Here is a 25,166-nt window from a genome sequence, read left to right as displayed (position 1 = left end):
GACAGGATGTGGCAATCCCTGAGTTCCATTTGCAGAATGACTTTCAGTGCTGCCTATGAGGTGGACAGTGTTCAAGGAGCATCAAGATAAGTGCAACTCTACACAGCTGAGAGGGAACATTTCCTGTGGCCATTTTAAATCAATGTTTTTTGCCTCTTTTTGAAATAATTTCTGTCCATGAAAGCCTCAGACACTGAAATGGCCACAAAATCAATACAGTATAATTTATATAATCAGGACATGTTTAGTTGCCTAAATTTGGAAGATATGGTTGTGCTACTTATCAACGCATATCGAAAACAATGATTGAGTTTAATACACTGTGCCTTAAATTTGACCATAAGGTACCTGATATAAATACTAAAAATATGCAAGTAAAAAAATTCATATTGTTCATTCACAATGCTAATTGAATTGTGATGAGTTATTGTATGCTAAAAAGCTCTCAAAAATGTTTGTAACTTCAATAATCTTTGATAGTACATCACTTTAACTTTGGCTTCCTGACTGAGAAAGAGATGTATAGTAAGGTGATTGAATTTTTAAGGAAATAGCTGTCACAGTGCACTGCGACTTTCTATTGTTAGTTTACTCTTTAGCTGATTTTGAAAGAGTCAGCAAACTTTATTTTTTTGTTTCTGCTGCACCCTAATTATTTAGTTCAATGGAACTCATGATAAGAAAGAAAGGCTTGCTTTGTTATTGCACCTTTTATGACCTCCTCTTCTTTAAACCCTTGGAAATATGTAAGTTAGTCTTATGATTTGTACCACAGAAGTATCTATAGTTTGGCACATTTTACTCTCATAACATCCTAGTATAGATCTTGCTGGTAGTCATATGCCATCACCCACCAGACACAGGTAGAAACTCCCTTGGTATCTATCCTTAACTGGAATTTTTCTCTGTTAACACGTCTCCATCTATTGCTGTAGAATTCACTCTTTCTCCCTCAGTTTACAAACTGAACTGAGTGCTTTGGTTAAACATAGTGGGCTGAATGGCTGTAGCCCTCAGTCCGCTTTCATTGCACTTATAATCTTTAAAACCAAATGCCACCAGCTTTTCTTTAGAGAATAGCACCGCCTTCAGCAAATATCACCACAGAAATCTCAGAGCTTCTAAATTCCATTCAGTTAGGCCGAAGCTCCAAGAATTATTTCTAAACATACATTAAAACAAATTGAAAGAAAATGATTTCTAATTCACCTTCAACTGAAACTAGAACTCTATGGATGGAATCTTATGGGGGTTCTGAGGCTCGTGGTAGAATCAGACGAGAAGTTCAGCAAGGCTTATTTTGATGCCAGGATAATTTCAATTCAACGTTTACACATTTGTCAAGCACTGTGGTGAGTTTCTTGCTAGGCAGCCAATTAAGATGAATTATTGTATGTTAATACTTTGTTGTTGGCCCAATTTGCCTCATTAATACTCAACTTTCTATCTTATCAAACTGATGGAATCAGCTCACTGTTATCTCGAAACAACCTCCATCATGTTGTGTTTGAATGAAGTGGATCTCATGGGCAACAACATCAAGCACGTCTCATCCATTGGCATTGGCATCTGACATCTTTCAAGCACTTCTGACCATCATGGCACCTGTCCGATATAAGCATGACTTGCCTTGCAGGTTTCTTTGGTAACTATCATTGAAAGGCTGCAGTCGGGACACTTTGTGTGCAGGGATAGGGACCCAGCTCATGGACTGGACCAAGCTGCTTCTTGTCATGCTTGTTAGTAGGGATGAATCTGGATTGGCATAGTGAGGGATGGGAGCATTGTAATGAATGACAAACTTGTACATAAAACCAATACCTCTGTGTGGTAAACACACTGCATATTTATTTAACAAAATGACCATGTTGGAGGGTGGAATCCTCAGTCCGGTGAAGGGACGGGGTCCCTGTCGGCTAGAGGTTCCTGATACTGTCAGTCATGGGCAAACTCCGCACACACTCCTGAGGTTTTGCCACACTGGGACGTGGTCATGGTCACAGTCAGAGGAACTGCCCCAGTCAAGTTCAGGGGTTGTGCAGCATTCAGTACTGTAGGGCCATCAGAAGCAGTCAGGGGAATCAGCTGCCATCAATTTGTAAACACAACATCAAGGGGTCTGGACAATCAAGTCTAGGGGCTGCTCATGGAAGTTAGGCAAAGGTCTGGGGCACCTGGAAAATTCAACCAAGACCAACCTCAGGAGTGTGCTACCAAGATACCACCATGTCTGCTGTCCCACCAGAGGCCCAAACACACTGAACCATTGATACACAACTATCAATGACAGCTATCACTCGATCTCCCTGCCCATATTTTGGTAAATCAGACCATAAGGCTGTACTTCTCCTCTGGGCTTATGCACAGACACAGAACTGTGAGGATCTGGAACAGAAAGTCATACGGTGCTGGTCTGAGGTAATGGATGAGCTCCTACATGACTACTGGGAGTTGGTGGATTGGTCAATATCCAGAAACTCAGCAGCCAACATAAATGAGTATGCCATTAGCATCACAGACATCATCAGTAAGTGTGTAGAGGACTGTGTGCTGAAGAAGTTAATCCTTTTTTCCAAACCAGACACCATGGATGAATTGGGAGATCCACTCCCTGCTGAATTCCAGGTCTGAGGCGTTCAAGTCAGGTGATTCTGACCTATACAGGAATCCCAGGTAATAATCTTCACAAAGCCATTAGGTTTGTCAAGAGAGAATACCAGATTGAACTAGAGCTGCAGAATAGCTACACAAACACCTGTTGTTTATGACAAGGCTTATCCGATACACTGGGCTACAAAGCGAAGTTGAGTGGAATTGTTGCTAACAGTGCATCCCTCCCCGAGGGGCTCAATGCATTCTATGCTCATGTTGAACAGAAGGTCAGTGAAATGATGACACCTGCCCCCATAACCTCGGGTCAGCTGTACCCACAGTCACCACCACAGATGTCAGATTGGCCTTCTTGAGGGCGAGCCCACAGAAAGCGTGGATTCTTGGATAGAGTTTCCGGTCATGCCCTCAGATCCTGTGTGGACCAGCTGGCAGAGTATTGGCAAACATCTTTAACCTCTCTTTAATATGATGTGAGGGTCCCACCTGCTTCAAGAAGACAACGAGCATCCCAAAGAAAAATCAGGCAAGGAGCCTGAATGACTATTGACTGGTAGCTCTGATATATGTCATTTTAAAATGCTTTGAGAGGTTAGTTATGGCACACATCAACTCTAACCTCCCGATTGCCTTGATCTACTACAGTTTGCCTACCATCACAACAGGTCCACAGCAGATGACATCTCCCTGGCCTTACACTCATCCCCGGAACATCTGGATAATAAGGATATCTATGTCAGAATCCTATTTATTGAATTTAGCTCCACCTTCAACACCACAGTTCCAATAAAACACATCTCCAAACTGCAAAATCGAGGAGTCTGCTCCCCCTCTGCAGTTAGATCCCCAATTTCCTGACCCTTGGATAATAAGGACAGGCGACAACACATCCTCCACAATAATACTCCACACTGGAGCCCTACAAGTCTGTGTACTCAACCCCTTACTATATTCCTTATATACTCATGGCTGTATAGCCAAATTCAGCATTAACTCCATTTACAAAATTGCTGATGACACCTCTGTAGTGGGTTGGATCTCATAACAACATTAGACAGAGTACAGGAAGGAGGTAGACAGCTTAATGGCAAGGTATAAAGACAACATTCTCTCCCTCAATGTCAGCAAGATTAAGCATCTGGCCATCAACTTCAGGAAGCAGAATGGAGGGCTTTCCCCCAGTCTGTATCAATGGTGCTAAGGTGGATGTGGTTAAGAGCTTCAGGTTCTTTGGAGTAAATAAATTAACAATCTATCCTGGTCCACCCACATTGATGTTACAGTCAAGAAAGCACATTAATGCCTCTACTTCCTTAGAAGCCTAAGGAAATTCAATATGTCCACCATGACTCTTACTAGTTATTACAGACACACCATAGAAAGCATCCTATCTGGATGCATCGCAGCTTGGTATGGCAACTGTTCTGCCCAAGATGACAAGAAATTACAGAGAATTGTGAATGCACCCAGTCTATCACAAAAGCCAGCCTTCCTTCCATTGATTCCGTCTATACTTCCTGCTGCCTCGGGAAAGCAGCCAATATAATCAAAGACCCCTCCTACTCTGGTTATACTCACTTCTGCCTTTTTCCATCGGGCAGAAGGTAGAAAGGTTTGAAAGCATGTACCAATAGATTTAAGACAACTTCTTCCATGCTGTTACCAGACTTATGAATGGAACACTTATATATTGGAGTTAATCTTTCTCTGCACCTTCTCTGTAGCTGTAACAGTATATTCTGCATTCTGTTCTATTCCCCTGATGTAATTATGTAAGGTATGATTTGTCTGGTTAGCACACAAACAATATTTTTCACTGTATCTCGGTACATGTAACAATAATAAATCAAATTAAAACAAATTCATTGGGGACTACAATCCAGACAGGATCTCATTGACACCAGTTTCTAATAGATGAAAGCTGGATGCAGCAGACAGTTATGGACTCTAAAATAGTTGTTGCTAATGATGCTGAAATCTGTTTTGTATTGTGAAAGTGAACTTTAGCCTCTATTGGGTTTGTTCATGTTCATTTCTGCTTGCAGTTACAGAAAAGCTTCGTGGTGCAGTTGGGCAATGGCAGATTGCCAATACTTGCCCAGGTTCACAGCAGCCTTTTGAAGATGGCATGGGCAAAACGGATATCACTTTTTCAGTGGATATCCACTGAGTGGAGATTGCTCTGGGAATGGCATGTGGCAAGATGGAGCAGACTCACACATGATGGATGCAGTAGGAACTGACTAATTAGCTAATGAGGCAAGTTTGGAAACATATGGTGAGAAAACTCAGTAGGCCTGAGCAGAAATCCCTCCCACTAACTTGACATAACTTTGAGTCAGCCAAAAAGGCCTATAAAATTCACCCCTATATTTCTAACCCTTAACATAAACCTACAACTGAGGCATTTTTAATGTATTCACCACAATTTGTACATTGGAAGGCATGCATTCTAGACCTGTCTTCGTAATTCTTATCATCCTTCTTATTCTGTTCCTAGCTATTATACAGTCATGCCCTTTTCCAGTGCCATCTCAAACCTACTTTTCATTTATTTTTTGTTCTAGTTCTATATTTAGGTGTCCATGCCCCAACCAATTTATTTTAATCCTTCCCCTAGCAAACTTGTGAACCTTTACCCTGCCCAAGGCATTGGCTAGAGCTCTTTTAAAGTGGAACCCATCTCATTTGAATAGCTGCCTCAGAAGTGGTCGCACTGCTTCAAGAATCTGAATCTTACTCTCCCGTGCCATATCTCAAGCTGTGCATTGGCCATCCACACCTTCATATTCACCTTCACCTGCAGTAATCCATAAATTGCTACCTTTGAAGTCCTACTTTTAAACTTCCTCCCCATCTCCTGAAAACCTGACCAATTAATCTCAAAACCTGATGACAAAGTGTGGAGCTGGATGAACTCAGCAGGCCGAGCAGCATCTTAGTGCTCCTAAGATGCTGCTTGGCCTGCTGTGTTCATCCAGCTCCACACTTTGTTATCTCAGATTCTACAGCATCCGCTGTTCCCATTATCTCTAATCTCAATACCTGCTTCTTCTATGTCATTGGTACCAAGTATACACTTTCTGATTCATTCCTTTACCCTGTAGAAAGTATGCATTCTCTTCATAATATCCTTACCCTGTATATTGGAAGCAACAAACTATGTAAGCCTCACAATGACAGTTTTTGAACTACATAACAATTCCCTTATTTATAGAATTTTCTATAATGATCATATTTCTACTGTTTTCTGTTTCCTGGTTTACAATCTCCTGTACCTAGATGAAATGATCTTGGCTACACTCCTTCAAGGCATTGTCCCTCCCAACAGTCCCTAATACTGATTATTTGTTTAAAACTGGCAGATACCCTGAAGACACTTGCACCCCCTGCCACTTGCTACTCTTCCAGAGGGACTTCCACCTATAATCAAGAACCTTCTTTCCATGGGTTGACTGGAACATACAATGAGGGGAACTGAAGTCACTTCACAGTGACTCCAGGTGCCCCTCAAGCTCAGAAACACTAAGCCTGAGCTCAGGTGACTGCAGACATTCCTTCATCACATGGTTCCCCTAAGACATGTGCAATGTCCTGAAATTCCCATATGGTGCAGGAATTGCAAGAAATGGTTTTCAGCCATGATGTGAAAAATCTCTATTTTCTCCTTCAGAATCCCATAACTTGATTGAACAATTAACTTTAATTATTGCCTCTAGTTCTGATCCCTTTTTATATTTTATAGTCTTATCACTGATTCATTTACTACTTTTTTAATTCCACTGACACTGAAGATTTTTACATGGGGTTTCACCAAGTTTCCTGCCTCTTACTTCCACTTTAGGCTGCTTCATCTTCGATCCTCTTCAGCGATGCACCTTTTACGTTGGAACTCTCTGAACTGTGTTATCACCTACCTGCTATCCTGTGTTATCGCTCCATGATTTTATTTTCATTAACTTATTCTCACAGTGCTCTCTCCCACTCCCACTGACTCCCCACTATCACTCTTACTTATTGGATATTGACACTCTTTCCCTGACTGTTCAGCCTTTGTCTCAAGCCTCCTGACTCCCCACAGCCCTTTATATTGGTGGACCTTTGGTGTTGTTTTTATTTAGGCTTCTTCTCATTCCACAAGCACCAGATAATTCATTAATTTCCCTGACACTCATTTATCATAGGAATGTAGTCCTTTTTCCTCCAAGTTAAAGGAAAATGTCTCAAGAATAGCTGAAGAGATTTAAAAAAAAACTAATTCAGATGGCTGTTGTGTCAAAGCCCATAGTTCAGTCCATACTTATGCAACTGAATGACGTACTTGGCAATTTCAGAGGGCAATCACAAGTTAATTATATTACTATGGGCTTCAAATTATCTGAGGCCTAAATCATGTAAGAATAGCAGGTATTTTAAAAATCTAGGTCTGATCTATGCATGATGTAATATCCACACCAATGTGATTAACTATTTCCTGCTCTCTGGAATGACCAAGCAATTAGAAACTTGGATAATAAATTCAGGTCTTTCCTATATTCCCAAAATGGATTAGAATTGGAAATAGAGCAAAAGGTTTTACAGCTGTTTTTTACAGGATTATTTTTCCTGGAATTATTTAGTTCATGTAGGGATTTATAGAATGCAAACTAGGTTGACTCCTACACAACTTCATTTGAATGATATTCTTTGGCAGTTTGCTATTGAATGGAAAATTACGCACTGGTAATATCTCAGGGTAAAGTGATGACAGCACAGAGGTAGTCACATAGGAAAAATAGAAAGCAATCATTGTGAACACCACAACAGAGAAAGATGGGAATAATAATCACTGGAATAGGTAAACGCTGAAAAAGGTAGGCTATTCATTTCTTTGAACCTATTCCATCATTTAATTCAATCATGGATGATCTGTATCAAAATCCTGCCTCCTTGCCCCAGTTCCATGACTTTGTATGAGTCAATGATGCCACATTTAAGTGTCAAATGTAGGGCTTTCTGTGCTGTACAATGATATCTACTGGTATGGTTCCTATAAAATTACTGTAGTTTGTAGACAGCACAGATTGCATACATTTTTGAAACATTTTTATTGTTATTGGTTGGCATTAGTTACCTGTAAGGACTGAGGACACGTGGGAATTTGACCATCTTGTTGAGATTTGCATACTGCTTAAAGATCAAGTAGAAATATACAGACAAATGCTATTGGTAGCTCCATGTTTTTTCAGTACTTAAGAAGCCAGTAATCTAATCCCTAAGAGCAAATTTACATTAAATAACAAGAGGATGGAAATATGGCCCCTTAAACACTTGAGGACATTTGTCTATTGTAAAGAAGAATGGAAAAAAAAGGACTCTTCACACAACTTTGCCACAAATTCAAATGTTTGTAAAAAGGCTAATCAATTGTGATCCCTATGGGTCTCAGTATTTGATTAACTAAATGCAAATACATTCCTAGTAGCTTTCTTGTATAATATAATATAATAGCGATATCACGTATTAGAGTAATGACTTTATTGTAGTATTGAATGAGCAACAAGCCAAGTACAAACAGTTCCCAGCTGACATTTTGCTAATTAAACAGCAAATAGTATCTTATTTATAACAATTTCAGCTGGTGCATCAATTACTGCTACCATGTAACATTAACAAAGGATGTAGGCTAAACACAAATTATTTAGACATGAGTGCATCACTTTTCCATCAGTTGCACATAAAATTTTCTCAGCTGTGATTATAGTTTAAAAATACTAACAAGGGAGATTATTGTGGCTTTTAAGTGGTCAATTTAAATCATAATATTTACCTGTCAATGAGTATTCCTAATAAGCCAGTTGTCAGAAAAACAGATAGTGAAGCTTACAGGGTTACAAAAAGCCAAGAGGTGTTTAAATTAGATAGTCAATGTAAAGTTCTTTTGTATCTTTCTTTCAAGTACCTAATCTAAACACTAAGGGTTCAGTTTAGAGGATGTTTCGATTTTATTTCACAAATGCCAGATATCATGACTCCCTCTGCAACAACCTTCTAAAGTGCCTCATCGTTACTATCAGGGCTGACAGTGTTACCCATAATAAAGTTACATTGGATTTTGACTCACTAAAGATTATTGTACAGTTGTGCCTTTATATTCTTTCTCCATTGCATGTTGTATGTTTTCTAGGTCAATTGGACTTAAATGGGTACTGTATGATTTTAGTCTCTTCCATGCAAGTTAATTGAGTTGATAAATGAAGGATCAACTCAAATGTCACTTCAGGTGCTCCTTAGATCTTGATGCTATTGCTTCTCCTTGACTGGAGTATGGATGTCTTTGACACAAGAGAGTTGGAAATCATGCTGTTACAAAACAATATATCTTTATTGGCTATTTATACTCATTACGATGTAGACTGTGACTTCATTAGAGAAACCTTTGTCTCTCAGGTTCCAGCTCCATGCGGTCTAGCATAATAGGACATAGAACATAGATCATTACAGCACAGTACAGGTCCTTCGGCCCTCGATGTTGTGCCAACCTGTCATACCGATCTCAAGTTGGCGAACCTACTACCGTTGCAGGCAAAGCATTCCATTCCCTTACTACTCTCTGAGTAAAGAAACTACCTCTGACATCTGTCCTATACCTTTCGCCCCTCAATTTAAAGCTATGCCCCCTCGTGCTCGCCGTCACCATCCTAGGAAAAAGGCTTTCCCTTTCCACCCTATCTAACCCTCTGATTATTTTATATGTTTCAATTAAGTCACCTCTCAACCATCTTCTCTCCAATGAAAACAGCCTCAAGTCCCTCAGCCTTTCCTTGTAAGACCTTCCCTCCATACCAGGCAACATCCTAGTAAATCTCCTCTGCACCCTTTCCAAAGCTTCCACATCTTTCTTATAATGCGGTGACTAGAACTGTACACAATACTCCAAGTGCGGCCGCATCAGAGTTTTGTACAGCTTCACCATAACCTCTTGGTTCCGGAACTCAATCCCTGTATTAACAAAAGCTAAAACACTGTATGCCTTCTTAACAGCCCTGTCAACCTGGGTGGCAACTTTCAAGGATCTGTGTACATGGACATCGAGATCTCTCTGCTCATCTACACTACTAAGAATCTTACCATTAGCCCTGTACTTTGCCTTCTGGTTACTCCTACCAAAGTGCATCACCTCACACTTGTAATTGATGATGTATGATAATATTTAGAATAAAAGCTATTATTAGCCCCTTATACCACAGCTTTTGCTTTTAGCCTTTATCCTAAGCATATTTCTAAGATAGTGGGATCCCCCCAGGGGATATGAATGTCTGCCATTGAACTACACTGATTCTAACTAACTGCAGTTTTTACCTAGCATTCTGACACTAACTCTGAGCACAAGTATTTATTGAGCTTCCTGAAATTCACCAGGTTAAACAAGGCATGCTTTCATTGACAGAACTGATAAATTAACAAGCAAGAAAGGATTTAAATATTTCAAATATTTAGGTTACCATCAGTATCCAGGGGTCATCATTGACCAGGAAGTTAACTGAACTAGCGATATAAACATTTTGCTGCAAGAGAGGGTGAGATAATGGAATTCTGCGGTGAGTAACTCAGCTATTGGCTGCCCTAGGACTGCAAACAATCCACAGAACTCCAGTCAGGAGTTTAATAGAATGGTCTCCATTTGACCCATTGACTGGAACGAGGTTCAACATCATCCAGGACAAAGTGCCAACAGACTGCTACCCATCTATTGTATTGTGTACTATCTATGAGATGCTCTGCCCTGGCTCCTTCAACATCATCTACCAAACTTGAACACTAACATTGGGAAGGATGAAAGGCAATAGATAAACAGGAACATTACCACATGCAAATTCTCCTGAAGCAACAAACTGTCTGAATTTGGAACCAAGACATGCTTCATGATGCCATTGTATCAAAAACCGGCCACTCCATTCCTTATAGCACATGGGTGCACCCATACCCAATGGACACAAGCAGTTGAAAAAGGCAACTGGGTATTTAGCAGTATGTAACTCACTTCCTGACTCACCAAATCTCTCCATCATCAACAAGACAGGAGATAGGAATATGATAAAATTCTTTTGATTTGCCTCATGATTGCAGCTCCAACAAAAAGTTCAGCACGCCAGGACAAAGTGCGCATTTTTCTGGGACTGCATTTTCTCCCTGGAAATTAGTTAAAGGCTATTTGACTGACCTTGCCAGCAGTACACTTGCAGAAAAGAATACCAGGGTAAAACAGAAAATGGAGGTGGTCCTTGAGTAATCATTACTTTGACAGATTCAGAGAAGAAGGTGTTTGAGATATGCCAGATCTGACATCTCCTACATTTGGAAATGGAGAGAATAGGTCACCCACCACCTATGGACCCAAAAAAAAACAAAGCTAAGCAGCAGACAACAATGACTTGAGTTGACTTGATGTTAGCAGCAATTTGAAGAAATAATTGAGCAATGATAATTTAGAAATCTTTCACCTCGTCACTTTCAATTTATGTCTTTCACTTTCTAAAAGCCTTACTACTGACAATCAAAAGCTCATGAACATTGAAGGTTCAGGACCATCATATTACACATGCTCGTTCTCCACCAGCTCAGATACAAACACTACAACAACATAGGTAGTTACTACCTGATAAAGCATATTATCACAACTGGGCTAGTGCCCTGTTGGAGAGCACAGAACCCTTCCAGTTCGGTTCTCCTGGGCATCTCACAATGGTTATCAATCTTTGCTAACTTCTGGTGCAGTAAAACATGATAGTATGCAAATGTGTGCTTTTCTTTGGATTAATTTTATAGAATTGAATCATTTTCTCTTCTTTGTCTCTAAGATTCATTTGTCTTGAGTAATTCTCTTTAAAATTTCATGGATAAAATGCCTGTGAAGCTTCCAAATAAAACTCATTGGTTTGACAAATGCAAGCTGATGAATGCATCAAGATGGTTACCATGACTTAATTTAACATAATTAACTTTCTTTTAACTTCAAAATGAGATGAATAGCTGATTAAATCATATTGCATACTTGTGCTTGAAATGAATGTCTTGGCCCCTTCCTCAGCCTTTCTGCAGTGACACATCTGACTAATCACGAATTGCTACATTGCGTCAAGCTAGGATATCATTTCTGGAAATAAAGCTTTTTTTTTAACTCTTTATCTCCCTTAATTGAATGACACTGCACATATTTGAACTCAGATAAACATAGTTAATTTCTGTCATAAAAATTTTGGATCATCTCAACATGAAATGCTATAGAATTATGAATAGTACTTAGATATCTACCAGCAATGTATAGAATAGTGGATATTCTTTTATTTTCCTTCTTCTTACTTCCTCTTTGGCCCAATTTTGGATTTAAGCATGTAAAAATCCTGGGAAGTCCCTACTTCAGTTTTTCTTGCTAACGAGTGAGAGCCAACTTAAGTATTATGAATGACTGTAACTTCAGTTTTAATTGAACTACATTCTTGTTGCTGTTTGTAATGGGCACTGGGTAAAAATGGCTAAGAATGACTTGATGAAGAATTGTAGTTTGAGCCTTCATTAACTGAATATATTATTGAACCCTAAAGCTTTGAAAAGAATTATTTGAAAATAGGTAATCTTTAGATGAAACCAAGAAGAGCATTGATCCCAACAGGCTACTGTGTAAGGACTAAAAGAGAAGCTTCTGGACACAATGTCAAAGACCAAAATGTGGGTAGAACGAAAACAAGATAATTGAGTCACATGGTGTATTTTTCCCAGCAACTAGAATGCTTCAGAGCTGATTAGAATTTAAATGTGGTTGTTTGGAGATCTGAAGATCCTTGGAGATAGTGAGGACTGCAGATGCTGCAAGCTAAAGTTAATCAATATGGAGCTGGAAAAAAACTCTGAGGAGCAGGAAAATCAATGTTTTAGGTCAAAACCCTCCATCAGGACCGAGCGGGTGTGCTTTTCCAGCTCCACATCTGAAAATTATTATCAGGTTTGGGTGGGCGGACGCACAGAAGGCCTATGTTGTAATTGGACCATTAGAAAAGTAAGGCAATGATTAGGTTAAATCGTTCTCAATAGACTTTTCTAGATAAAGAAAGCATTATAAGGGTAGCCCATGCACAAATGTTGTAGAGGTATGTTGCATCAACCGTCATCAATATGACATGGGGAATAACCAGGGAGTAGTTACATGCACGCTGTGCTTATATCCAGAATGGCACTTTACTGCTATTGTTCTTTGATGCAACTCTTAAAATATAACTGCAGTCACGAATCAGAATAATTTTAAAATGTAAAAATATAAGTGTGAAATAGTTAATTGATTTTGACAACCAACCCCCTCCTGAAATTCACTCCCCCGCCAGTTGTTCGAGTACATTATGATGCTGGCCTGGGCTTTTGGTCATTTAATTAAGGATTAGTGAAGAAGACCTAAGTTATTTTTTGCTTTTTGTACCTGAAAGTGCACTTCCACACAGCTGAATATCCTATCTATGTCAATTATCAACTATTAATGACTGCCAGTAAATCACCCATATTTTCCAATTGCCCATTAGAGCAATGCAGACCAAAAAGGTGAGGGTGAAGTGCAGGGTCTAAATCAAAATGGAGTTCAAAGGGCTTTGAACGAACCAAATGGGTTTTGCCCCAACAGTCAACTACTGTCTCACAGACATTACTAAATGCTTAATTCCAGATTTACATTGAATTCAAACTCCACCATTCGACAAGGTGGGATTTGAACTATGGTCTCCGGAATAATATTTGGGAATCTGCATTAATAGACTACCAATAATACTATGACGATATTGCCTTTCCAGGGCTGAGCTTTATTTTTATTCATTCATGGGACATCGGTATCAATTGGGCAAATATTTATTGCCTATCCCTGGTTGCCTTTGAGAAGGTGATAATGAGCCGTCTTCTTAAATCACCAAAGTCCATGTACTTTTGTCACAATTGCTACACTTGAGTGGTTTGCTAAGCCATTTCAGAGGGCAGTTAAGAGGCAACAATGTTGCTATAAGTCTGTAGTCACATATAGGCCAGACCTTACATGTATGGCTGGTATCTTTCCCTGTTGGACATTAGTGAACCAGATGGGTTCTCCCTGAGAATTGACAGTGATTTCATGGTCATCTTTGCACTCTTAATTCCAGATATTTCTTGAATTCAAATTCCACCATCTACTGTGGCAGAATTCAAACTGAAGTTCTCACAAGATTAGCTAATTTTCAGGGTTAACAGCCTGGCAATAATGCCACCAGGCCATTACCTCCCAGATCTTAGTTTTTGTTTAAATCAACCAGTTCAGAGACGTTATGACATGCCCCTGGAACAAGTGGGACTGGAGCCTACGCCCCCTGGCTCAGGGGCTCTTTTTCCTTTTTTGTATATATCCAAACTGTCATTACACACACAACTGAATGACTTTCTCACCACCAAATCACCATGACACTTTCAGAGATAATGGGAACTGCAGATGCTGGAGAATTCCAAGATAATAAAATGTGAGGCTGGATGAACACAGCAGGCCAAGCAGCATCTCAGGAGCACAAAAGCTGACGTTTCGGGCCTAGACCCTTCATCAGAGAGGGGGATGGGGAGAGGGAACTGGAATAAATAGGGAGAGAGGGGGAGGCGGACCGAAGATGGAGAGTAAAGAAGATAGGTGGAGAGAGTATAGGTGGGGAGGTAGGGAGGGGATGGGTCAGTCCAGGGAAGACGGACAGGTCAAGGAGGTGGGATGAGGTTAGTAGGTAGCTGGGGGTGCGGCTTGGGGTGGGAGGAAGGGATGGGTGAGAGGAAGAACCGGTTAGGGAGGCAGAGACAGGTTGGACTGGTTTTGGGATGCAGTGGGTGGGGGGGGAAGAGCTGGGCTGGTTGTGTGGTGCAGTGGGGGGAGGGGACAAACTGGGCTGGTTGAGGGATGCAGTAGGGGAAGGGGAGATTTTGAAACTGGTGAAGTCCACATTGATACCATATGGCTGCAGGGTTCCCAGGCGGAATATGAGTTGCTGTTCCTGCAACCTTCGGGTGGCATCATTGTGGCAGTGCAGGAGGCCCATGATGGACATGTCATCTAAAGAATGGGAGGGGGTGTGGAAATGGTTTGCGACTGGGAGGTGCAGTTGTTCGTTGCGAACTGAGTGGAGGTGTTCTGCAAAGCGGTCTCCAAGCCTCCGCTTGGTTTCCCCAATGTAGAGGAAGCCGCACCGGGTACAATGGATGCAGTATACCACATTGGCAGATGTGCAGGTGAACCTCTGCTTAATGTGGAATGTCATCTTGGGGCCTGGCATCGGGGTGAGGGAGGAGGTGTGGGGGCAAGTGTAGCATTTCCTGCGGTTGCAGGGGAAGGTGCCGGGTGTGGTGGGGTTGGAGGGCAGTGTGGAGCGAACAAGGGAGTCACGGAGAGAGTGGTCTCTCCGGAAAGCAGACAGGGGTGGGGATGGAAAAATATCTTGGGTGTTGGGGTCAGATTGTAAATGGCGAAAGTGTCGGAGGATGATGCGTTGTATCCGGAGGTTGGTGGGGTGGTGTGTGAGAACGAGGGGGATCCTCTTAGGGCGGTTGTGGCGGGGGCGGGGTGTGAGGGATGTGTTGCGGGAAATACGGGAGACGCGGTCAAGGGCGTTCTCGATCACTGTGGGGGGAAAGTTGCGGTCCTTAAAGAACTTGGACATCTGGGATGTGCAGGAGTGGAATGTCTTATCGTGGGAGCAGATGCGGCGGAGGCGGAGGAATTGGGAATAGGGGATGAGCCCTGCCGCATCTTCACCATCCCCCCAGACCTCCCACTGACTGAGGATGAACGGTCAGTCCTTAGTAAGGGGCTCACCTTTGTCGCCCTACAACCACACATCAACGAATACCAGTCACGGTTGGACATAGAGCAGTTTTTCCGCCGTCTTCGCCTCCATGCCTACTTCTTCAACCGGGAACCCAACCCTCCTTCCACTGACCCCTTCACCCGCTTCCAACACAAATCCTCCTCCTGGACACCACCCCCAGGCCTCCTACCCTCCCTCGACCTCTTCATCTCCAACTGCCGTCGAGACATTAACCGCCTCAACCTCTCCACCCCTCTCACCCACTCCAACCTCTCCCCCGCAGAACGGGCAGCCCTCCGCTCCCTCTGCTCCAACCCCAACCTCACCATCAAACCCGCAGACAAGGATGGCGCAGTGGTAGTATGGCGCACTGACCTCTACATCGCCGAGGCCAGACGCCAACTCTCCGACACCACCTCCTACTGCCCCCTCGATCATGACCCCACACCCGAGCACCAAACCATCATCTCCAACACCATTCACAACCTCATCACCTCAGGGGACCTCCCACCCACAGCCTCCAACCTCATTGTTCCCCAACCCCGCACGGCCCGTTTCTATCTCCTTCCCAAAATCCACAAACCTGCCTGCCCTGGTCGACCCATCGTCTCCGCCTGCTCCTGCCCCACCGAACTCATCTCCACCTATCTGGACTCCATTTTCTCCCCTTTGGTCCAGGAACTCCCCACCTACGTCCGTGACACCACCAACACCCTCCACCTCCTCCAGGACTTCCAATTCCCTGGCCCCCAACACCTCATATTCACCATGGACGTCCAGTCCCTATACACCTGCATTGCGCATGCAGATGGCCTCAAGGCCCTCCGCTTCTTCCTGTCCCGCAGGCCCGACCAGTCCCCCTCCACCGACACTCTCATCCGCCTAGCTGAACCCGTCCTCACCCTCAACAACTTCTCTTTTGACTCCTCCCACTTCCTACAGACTAAGGGGGTGGCCATGGGCACCCGCATGGGCCCCAGCTATGCCTGCCTCTTTGTAGGTTACGTGGAACAGTCCCTCTTCCGCACCTACACAGTCCCCAAACCCCACCTCTTCCTCCGTTACATTGATGACTGTATCGGCGCCGCCTCTTGCTCCCCAGAGGAACTCGAACAGTTCATCCACTTCACCAACACCTTCCACCCCAACCTTCAGTTCACCTGGGCCATCTCCAGCACATCCCTCACCTTCCTGGACCTCTCAGTCTCCATCTCAGGCAACCAGCTTGTAATTGATGTCCATTTCAAGCCCACCGACTCCCACAGCTACCTAGAATACACATCCTCCCACCCACCCTCCTGCAAAAATTCCATCCCCTATTCCCAATTCCTCCGCCTCCGCCGCATCTGCTCCCACGATAAGACATTCCACTCCCGCACATCCCAGATGTCCAAGTTCTTTAAGGACCGCAACTTTCCCCCCACAGTGATCGAGAACGCCCTTGACCGCGTCTCCCGTATCTCCCGCAACACATCCCTCACACCCCGCCCCCGCCACAACCGCCCCAAGAGGATCCCCCTCGTTCTCACACACCACCCTACCAACCTCCGGACACAACGCATCATCCTCCGACACTTCCGCCATTTACAATACGACCCCACCACCCAAGACATTTTTCCATCCCCACCCCTGTCTGCTTTCCGGAGAGACCACTCTCTCCGTGATTCCCTTGTTCGCTCCACACTGCCCTCCAACCCCACCACACCCGGCACCTTCCCCTGCAACTGCAGGAAATGCTACACTTGCCCCCACACCTCCTCCCTCACCCCTATGCCAGGCCCCAAGATGACATTCCACATTAAGCAGAGGTTCACCTGCACATCTGCCAATGCGGTATACTGCATCCATTGTACCCGGTGCGGCTTCCTCTACATTGGGGAAACCAAGCGGAGGCTTGGAGACCGCTTTGCAGAACACCTCCGCTCAGTTCGCAACAAACAACTGCACCTCCCAGTCGCAAACCATTTCCACTCCCCCTCCCATTCTTTAGATGACATGTCCATCATGGGCCTCCTGCACTGCCACAATGATGCCACCCGAAGGTTGCAGGAACAGCAACTCATATTCCGCCTGGGAACCCTGCAGCCTAGTGGTATCAATGTGGACTTCACCAGTTTCAAAATCTCCCCTTCCCCTACTGCATCCCTAAACCAGCCCAGTTCGTCCCCTCCCCCCACTGCACCACACAACCAGCCCAGCTCTTCCCCCCCACCCACTGCATCCCAAAACCAGTCCAACCTGTCTCTGCCTCCCTAACCGGTTCTTCCTCTCACCCATCCCTTCCTCCCACCCCAAGCCGCACCCCCATCTACCTACTAACCTCATCCCACCTCCTTGACCTGTCCGTCTTCCCTGGACTGACCTATCCCCTCCCTACCTCCCCACCTATACTCTCTCCACCTATCTTCTTTACTCTCCATCTTCGGTCCGCCTCCCCCCTCTCCCTATTTATTCCAGTTCCCTCTCCCCATCCCCCTCTCTGATGAAGGGTCTAGGCCCTAAACGTCAGCTTTTGTGCTCCTGAGATGCTGCTTGGCCTGCTGTGTTCATCCAGCCTCACATTTTATTACCATGACACTTTGTTTGTTTTTAACTATTACCCACCACCAGTAATTACCCATGCAGCCAATTAGAGGTTTACATGCAATGGCAAATATGGGCTATATGAACCCTCAAAAGTTGGGAGGTGTGGGTAAGTGGTAGGGAGAGCAGGAAAGAGCTAAATAAAAATGGAGGTGGATGGGAAAATTAAGAACTACATCCCCTGCAGTGCCCACCTCCCTCTAAAGGCATTGACAGCATTGATGAACACCACATTCTCCCTCTCCAGGGATACCCAGCCAAAAAAAAACTGCGGAAAAGGGGCAGACAGTCGGCAGAGATGACCCCCTGCACAACCTGCTGCCTGAACCAATTTATAGCCAGCTTGGCCACCCCTGGAACAGACCTATAAAGAGGTCCTCCGATCTGCCCACATCGCTTCCCACCAGCTGGCCACAGATCAGGAGTGTAGAACCAAAGTGCAAACAGCAACACAACAAAAGATTTTCCAAACAACTAAAGCTTAGCTTTAATGCAATTAAAAAAAATATATTGCAGGTGTTTCTGCAAAAGCGTCTTAATGGCAATGCTTCCTTTTCATTCTGCTCTTATTCTTTCCCCAGTCAGAAGAAACTAATGTTACTTACACATTCAGCTTTGTGTGAAGGACGTCACTGATTCATAGAAATTCCTTAAATACCAGAAAGACTGATAATTTATCAGAAAGCAACATTTTGCTTACACTTTTTAACTTACCTGACAGTGGAAAAAATTAGGCCTCCTTTTCCCTTGACTCACCTGCTCAAACAATTAAATTGCAGAAAAGGACAGTTTGTTTTGCCTTTGTGAAAGCATTCAATGAAAGTAAATGTGTGACTTAATAATACTTATTAACATTCAACATATCTTTCTTCCTCATGTTTGACTCATCCCACTGATTTTGAATTGATAAAAAATCTATAGGGATAAAGAAATCTTTGTGTAACTCTTGAATTTCACTGTTATTAATAAAGTGTTTGGTACTGTTTTGATTTCCATGGCTACAGGTGACAACAAATTTAGCTTAGAACTTCTGGTACTGTATCATGTAATTGGGTATAATTCTAACTTTCTGGAAGTATAGGGGTTGTTAGTTGCCTGAAATCTCACAATTTATTTACTGGCACATGGTTTAAATTCTCCCAGACCAGTAGAAAATGTAAAAGATTGTGAATTTGCAAAAGCCAGCAAATTTGCGGTCATTTTTACTACAGTTATATCATTTAGGATGCTGTATAGTTTTTTTTATACTCACAAAAGGTACATTAACTTTGCTATAACTGAGATATTACCACAAATAAGTTTCAGAGATAGTAGGAACTGCAGATGCTGGAGAATCTGAGATAACGAGGTGTAGAACTGGATGAACACAGCAGGCCAAGCAGCATCAGAGGAGCAGGAAGGATCTCGGCCCGAAATGTCAGCTTTCCTGCTCCTATGATTCTGCTTGGCCTGCTGCGTTTATCCAGCTCTACACCTTGTTATTACAGATAAGTAACCATTTTTAGCTGGAAATTGTGTTGATTAAGCTAAAAACTGCTTATATGATCAACAGGAATCTCATCTCCCGTTGCCATTCGTTACACGTATGCTAATCAGTACTGAAAAGCAATGAGCCACTCCACAGTTTAATTGTCTATATTTTCTTTTTGAAGAAGTCATGTTTCTATATTTACTGGGCAGGATCTGCAAGGTGGAAGGTGGAGTTGAATGTTGGAAGTGTTGGAACAGGTGGAGTGCTAATGAAGGTTTCCACTGACGTTTGACTCCACACATGTATGTTTACTTTTCAAACAAGATCCCCATGAATTGAGTCTGATAAACAGGCTCATCTCTCTACTGGATAGAAAGGATCCTCCCTCATGGCATTGTGGGTCAACCTACAGCACATGGACTGCTCAATAAAGGAGCTCACTACCACCTTCTCAAGGGTACCTAGGGGTGGGCAACATCCCACGAGTGAATAAAATAAAGTGTTGCAGCAGAAACAACAGTCCAGACCAAGTCAAACCATGATATGGGGTAAAGATCAAATCACATGGATCCAGAATGACTTGTACCTCTGATATTGATTAAAGTATCTTGGAGATAGCTTTGGGGAAAAGACAGCAGGCACAGTGCAGGTTAGTGATCAATGCATGAGGACAGTAGAATATTGGGCATGGTGGAGGAAATTTGTGAATTTGGATGGATCCACAATTGTGAAATGATGATTGGTAATATGCTGGGAATGAGATATGTGATTGTGGAGGGGAAAGGTTCTGGCCTTAGCAAGTGAAGCAATTAAACTTGAAAGCTTAGGGGAAGCACCCTTGTTCCTCTTGACCCACAAACAGCACTGGAAAATCACTTACTCACTTTATGTAGCAGTCCTTATCTCCTATAAGACTATAAAACAGTAAGATATAGAAGCAGAACTGGGTCATTCAGCCCATTGAGTTTGCTCTATCATTAAATGAGGTTGTGGTTGATCTGATAATCCACAAGTCCACTTTCAAGCTTTTTCTCTATGGACCTTGGATGCCTAACTGATTATAAATCTGCTTTTCTCAGCTTTGAATATATTGAATGACCCGGTTTTGACAGCCGTCAGCGATAACAAATTTCACAGATTCACAATCGTCTCAGAGAAGGAATTCCTCATTTCTGTCTTAGATATGTAACCCCTTATGCCTGTCTTAGACTTTTCCTCAAGGAAAACAATCCTTCCACATCTACACTATCAAGTCCCCTAAGAATTTTGTAAGTTTCAACAAGGATGCCTCTCAGAATTCCAATGACTATAGGCCCAATCTACTCAAACTCTCCTCATGAGACAGTCCCTCCGTATCGGGTCTCAGCTTAGTGAACTCTCTATGGAATGCCTCCATTAAGCAGTAGGATTTCCTGAGACCCAAAAAGTCTATTTGGATAGGATTAAATCTAAAATGGATATAAAATCTAAGGCTCACAGTCTTTTAAAAAAAAGTAATTAACTTGTTTCCTGGAAATGGAATGGTCACCCACTCCTGTCCTGCCTTTGTTAAGAGCAGAAGTGGGTGAATTCCAAGTGGCTTAGAATTTCAACTTGAGGCTTTCATTTTTTTTGTAAATCTCACCATTTTTGGAGGGACTTCATAGTCCACCTCATACTTTAACACTAGTAACATTAAGGCCTCAGTCAGATCTTTATAGAACACGTGAACTTAAATCCTACTGTTTCAGAATTAGATTTCAATTGACACAAGATCCAGAAAATTAAAGCAACTAATATACATAGACAATAGCAATAAAGCTGTTGAAATTTTGTGAAAATTCAATAATTGACATACCTTGTACTCAGGTTTCTCTGCTACTTGACTTTTAAATAACTTTGGGATTGTTAAACATGCCACTCAGTTGTATCATATTAAGGGGAAGATCAGTCACCGCCTACTTTAGGGCACCTAGTGATGAACATGAAATGCCAGTTGCGCCCACACTTCTGGAATGAATGTAAAACTCTCTGTCTCCTGCCAGGCTACAATATTTCGGCCTACATTCTATCAGGAAGAAGCAGCGATGACTCAACTATTTCAATAATATTATTAAGGCAAAAATAGTTCACATAAATATTTAAAAATACTTTAGACAAATGAGAACAAAGCAAAACTCAAAGAATTCCCTTATGATAATTATTTATCCTTATCTGGATGGATCTCAGCTGGTAGGATTAAGCTAGTGAAGCCATCAATTTCAGGATGAATAAACTCAAAATCTTTTAAACATTTGCTGCAGAAATCTAGGCAGAATTTTCATTTCTGAACCTGCAAGTGGAGGTGGGCCGGAAAAGCAAAAAGGGATTACTGCTTGGGTGCAGGATTAAGTTTTCTGTGCCACTATAGTCTTCTAAGTTCAGTACAGAGTCAAGGATTGTAAAACACTAAATTTTAGTGGCGGATAGACAGGATTTTCTGAATCCCATTGGGTCCGACTGGACTTCAATTGCTGGGCACCATATTTAAAAGATTACTGGAAAATACATCACTTTCTGCAATCTAAGGCCACCAGCTGACCTCAGCTCAACCTTCGGGGCCTGGAAGTTTTGGAGACCTGTCAGAAGTGAATCCCATGCTTCAGCAATACCCCTCTCCTGCATGCCGTCTGGGAGAGAAGGAACGTGTTATTTCCAGATTGTTCAACAAGTGGAGTCATCAATGCAACCTGGACTGAGATGGTTGTAAAAGTTAATGCTCGTGGAATTACCAAGAGAGACTGGATCCAGTGTTGCAAGGGAATGAATGAACTCCTGTTCACTGCCACTGAAAGCGCCATATTTGCCTGATGTGCATAGTAAGCTTGGCATGGCACAGAACCGTGACATGCAAAATTTGGTGCAGGCCATCTCCATAACGTACCTCATCCTATATATAGAGCTGGGCTTGTGATCATTTGTGACCATTTTTGACTAACAAAATTGTGCCCATAATCAGAACACAACTTCTGTGAGCTGGGGTGCTAGCGAGTACCCAATGACAATGTAACAAATGGAGAAGAATTTCTGACCATGAAAGGTGGGAAAGCAGACCCTCATGAACTTTATACCAAAGGTTTAATCCATGTTACGAGATGAAATGTGCCTCCTATTCACTCAAATTGCCCTGCTATATTCTAAAACCTCATTACATTGATCTCCAACTGTAGGTTAGAATTAGATTTTAGAATTAAAATTAGAATTCAATTTTGTTGTCACATGTACTCACGTATAGGGATGCAAGAGTACAGCGAAAAATGTACGAAGTTGCCATTCTCAGTATCGTCTTAGGTTCAAAGGTACTAGGTACAAAATCTTAGGTACAAAGTAGAAAAGTAAAGTTAAAATTCAACATTACAGTCTTACATTAAGCGCTTAGCCATGCTGGCCTCACAATTCTCACAAGGGCTCAATCTCTTCGACATCAATCTCCTCTACTGCAATGGGCTACTCCTCCCTCTGCCGGCTCAATCTCTCCCGCTAATGTTGGGAGACCTTGGGCTGGCTACTCTTGTCACTGCCTCAAGCTGTCCACTCATGCCACCACCACAAATGCCAGGGAACTTCTGTCGCCAGCACGCTGGCTTAATCTCCTCTGCGCAGTATGAACCCACTCCTGAGCTGGTAGGATTTGAGTTCATAAACATTAGGTCCTGATTTGGGCATTGGCTCATTCCAGAAACTGAACACGAAAATTAAGTCATTTTTTGAGACAGTAGCATTTTACCTCTCTCCTTCCTGGATTTTACTTGGCTCTGATAAAAGAAAACTCTGGTTAGATCACGGTCAAGCATTGTATACAATTCAGGTCACCACAGTTCTGTTCAGGAAGGAGAGGAGAGTCCTTGAAAGTGTGGACAGCAGATTTACCAGAATGGTTCCGAGTCAAAGGAAATGAGGCACTCAGGATTGATTTGGAGAAATGGCTATTTTCAGCCATACCAATACCTGAAATATTTTCCAACACACTGAAAAAACAAAATATTTCCATCCCACTGTCAAAGGGCAATGATATTCATATTCTGGTGAAAGGAATGATTTCAGATGTCAGTTTGGAGCTTCCTGTCTGCAAATGCTTCCTATTCCATACGCTCCAGACAAATCAGTCACAGCCTTACCGACTAGTTTTAACAAACATTAAATTTCAGATTATTTAGCTGCCAGCTTTGAGCTAGTGGGTCGCAATTTCAACAGTGAAGCTCTGGATTCAAATTTCACTGCAGAGGCCTGAATATAAAACTGGGCCAACAGGGTACTGTTGTACAGTACAATATATAAAACAAGAAGTGTGCATGCTGGAAATCAGAAACAAAAACAGAAATTTCTGGAGAAACTCAGCAGGTCTGACAGTATCTGCTAAAAGAAATCAGATTCAATATTTTGGATCCAGGGACCCTTTACTGAATTAGTACAGTACAAATAAGATTCTATATTTACATATAGGTTTCTTTATTTTAAATGAGCTATTAGACCAAGGCCCTGTCTGCCCTCCCTAGTAAAGAAAACCAATTCAATGGAATTATTCCTTTCCAATGAAGAAAATCTCTCAGTGCTGTTAGTTATGAAGTTTAAGGGTTTCACTTGAATGATTATTAAATTACAATAGGGTAGAAACTTGTTTTGGGTGCTGACACACAATTGACAAGATTGATCAGTGCCTGATATTTAATTCCATTGAATGCATTGGACTTGAACATAAGGTATTGCATATATCAACAATCTGATTTTTTTTAAACATTTGGAAGAAATTTTTATTGCTGGGGTAGAATTTAAGTTTGGGCAATGTGCAAATATAGAGGCTGTAGTCTTCTTTGCACTGACTTCCTTTAAAAAAAATGATACCTTGAACCTTCAGTGTATTGAAATCTATAAAAAATAACAGATCTGCTTTATCAAGGCAAGTCTTTTCAGAAGTCTGGAACTGCTCCAAAAGAAATTGATTGAAAAAGACTTGAGAATGTGTCTTCCACATTTGCTGGATTAAATAACTTTAAAGTGTTCACATGAAAGTGTATAAAATGTACAATAATAAAGAAGTCATTCATACCAACTATTTTATGCTGCAGAAAGGCTTCCTTCCATCTAACTTTATTACCCTGTCATTGTAAACTGTGCACTTGTCTAGCATCTCCTAAGAGACATAGAGTTTTATGATACAAAACAAAGTCCTTAGGGCCCATTAGGCCTGTCGTACCATGCTGGCCATCATTCATCTATCTACTGCGGTCTCATTTTCCAGCATTTTGTCCAAAGTGCTTGCTTGCTAAGGCATTTCAAGCGTTAATCTAAATACTTCTTAAATGTTCTGATAACTCTTGCCACTCTCACACTTTCAGGCATTGAGTTCTAGTTACCCACTACAATCCTCTGGGTGAAAAATTTCTGTCTTAAATCCTGTTAAAAGCAACTGTCCCTTACCTTAAAACCATGCCCCTTGATTATTGACCCCTCTACCAAGGCCAGAAGTTTTTTTCCTCTCTACCCTATCTAAGCTCCTCATACTACAGTATACCACCTCAGCCTTCTCACTGGAAGGAAAACAACACCAGCCAATCTGGTATCTCTTCTTACCTGAATCACTCCTGTTCAGATAACATCCAGATGAATCCCATCTGCACCCTCTGTATTGCAATCTCATCCTTCGTGTAGTGTGGAGA

The 25,166-nt window shown here is 42.3% G+C and overlaps 1 protein-coding gene across 1 annotated transcript in view; it reads right to left on the bottom strand.

Moving 5' to 3' along the window:
- zswim2 (zinc finger, SWIM-type containing 2) overlaps positions 1-22,761 on the bottom strand; it is a 134,308-nt gene extending 111,547 nt beyond the window's left edge. Inside the window, exon 1 of the mRNA XM_048535293.2 lies at positions 22,739-22,761. The gene's annotated coding sequence lies outside the window, so the exon portion shown is untranslated. The remainder of the gene's footprint in view (positions 1-22,738) is intronic.
- Positions 22,762-25,166: the final 2,405 nt, after the last annotated feature.

Source organism: Stegostoma tigrinum, chromosome 7 (assembly GCF_030684315.1).
Source record: "Stegostoma tigrinum isolate sSteTig4 chromosome 7, sSteTig4.hap1, whole genome shotgun sequence".
NCBI lineage: Eukaryota > Metazoa > Chordata > Chondrichthyes > Orectolobiformes > Stegostomatidae > Stegostoma > Stegostoma tigrinum.
The sequence above is the reverse complement of the archived record's forward strand: the minus strand, read 5'-3'. Positions and strand labels throughout refer to the sequence as shown.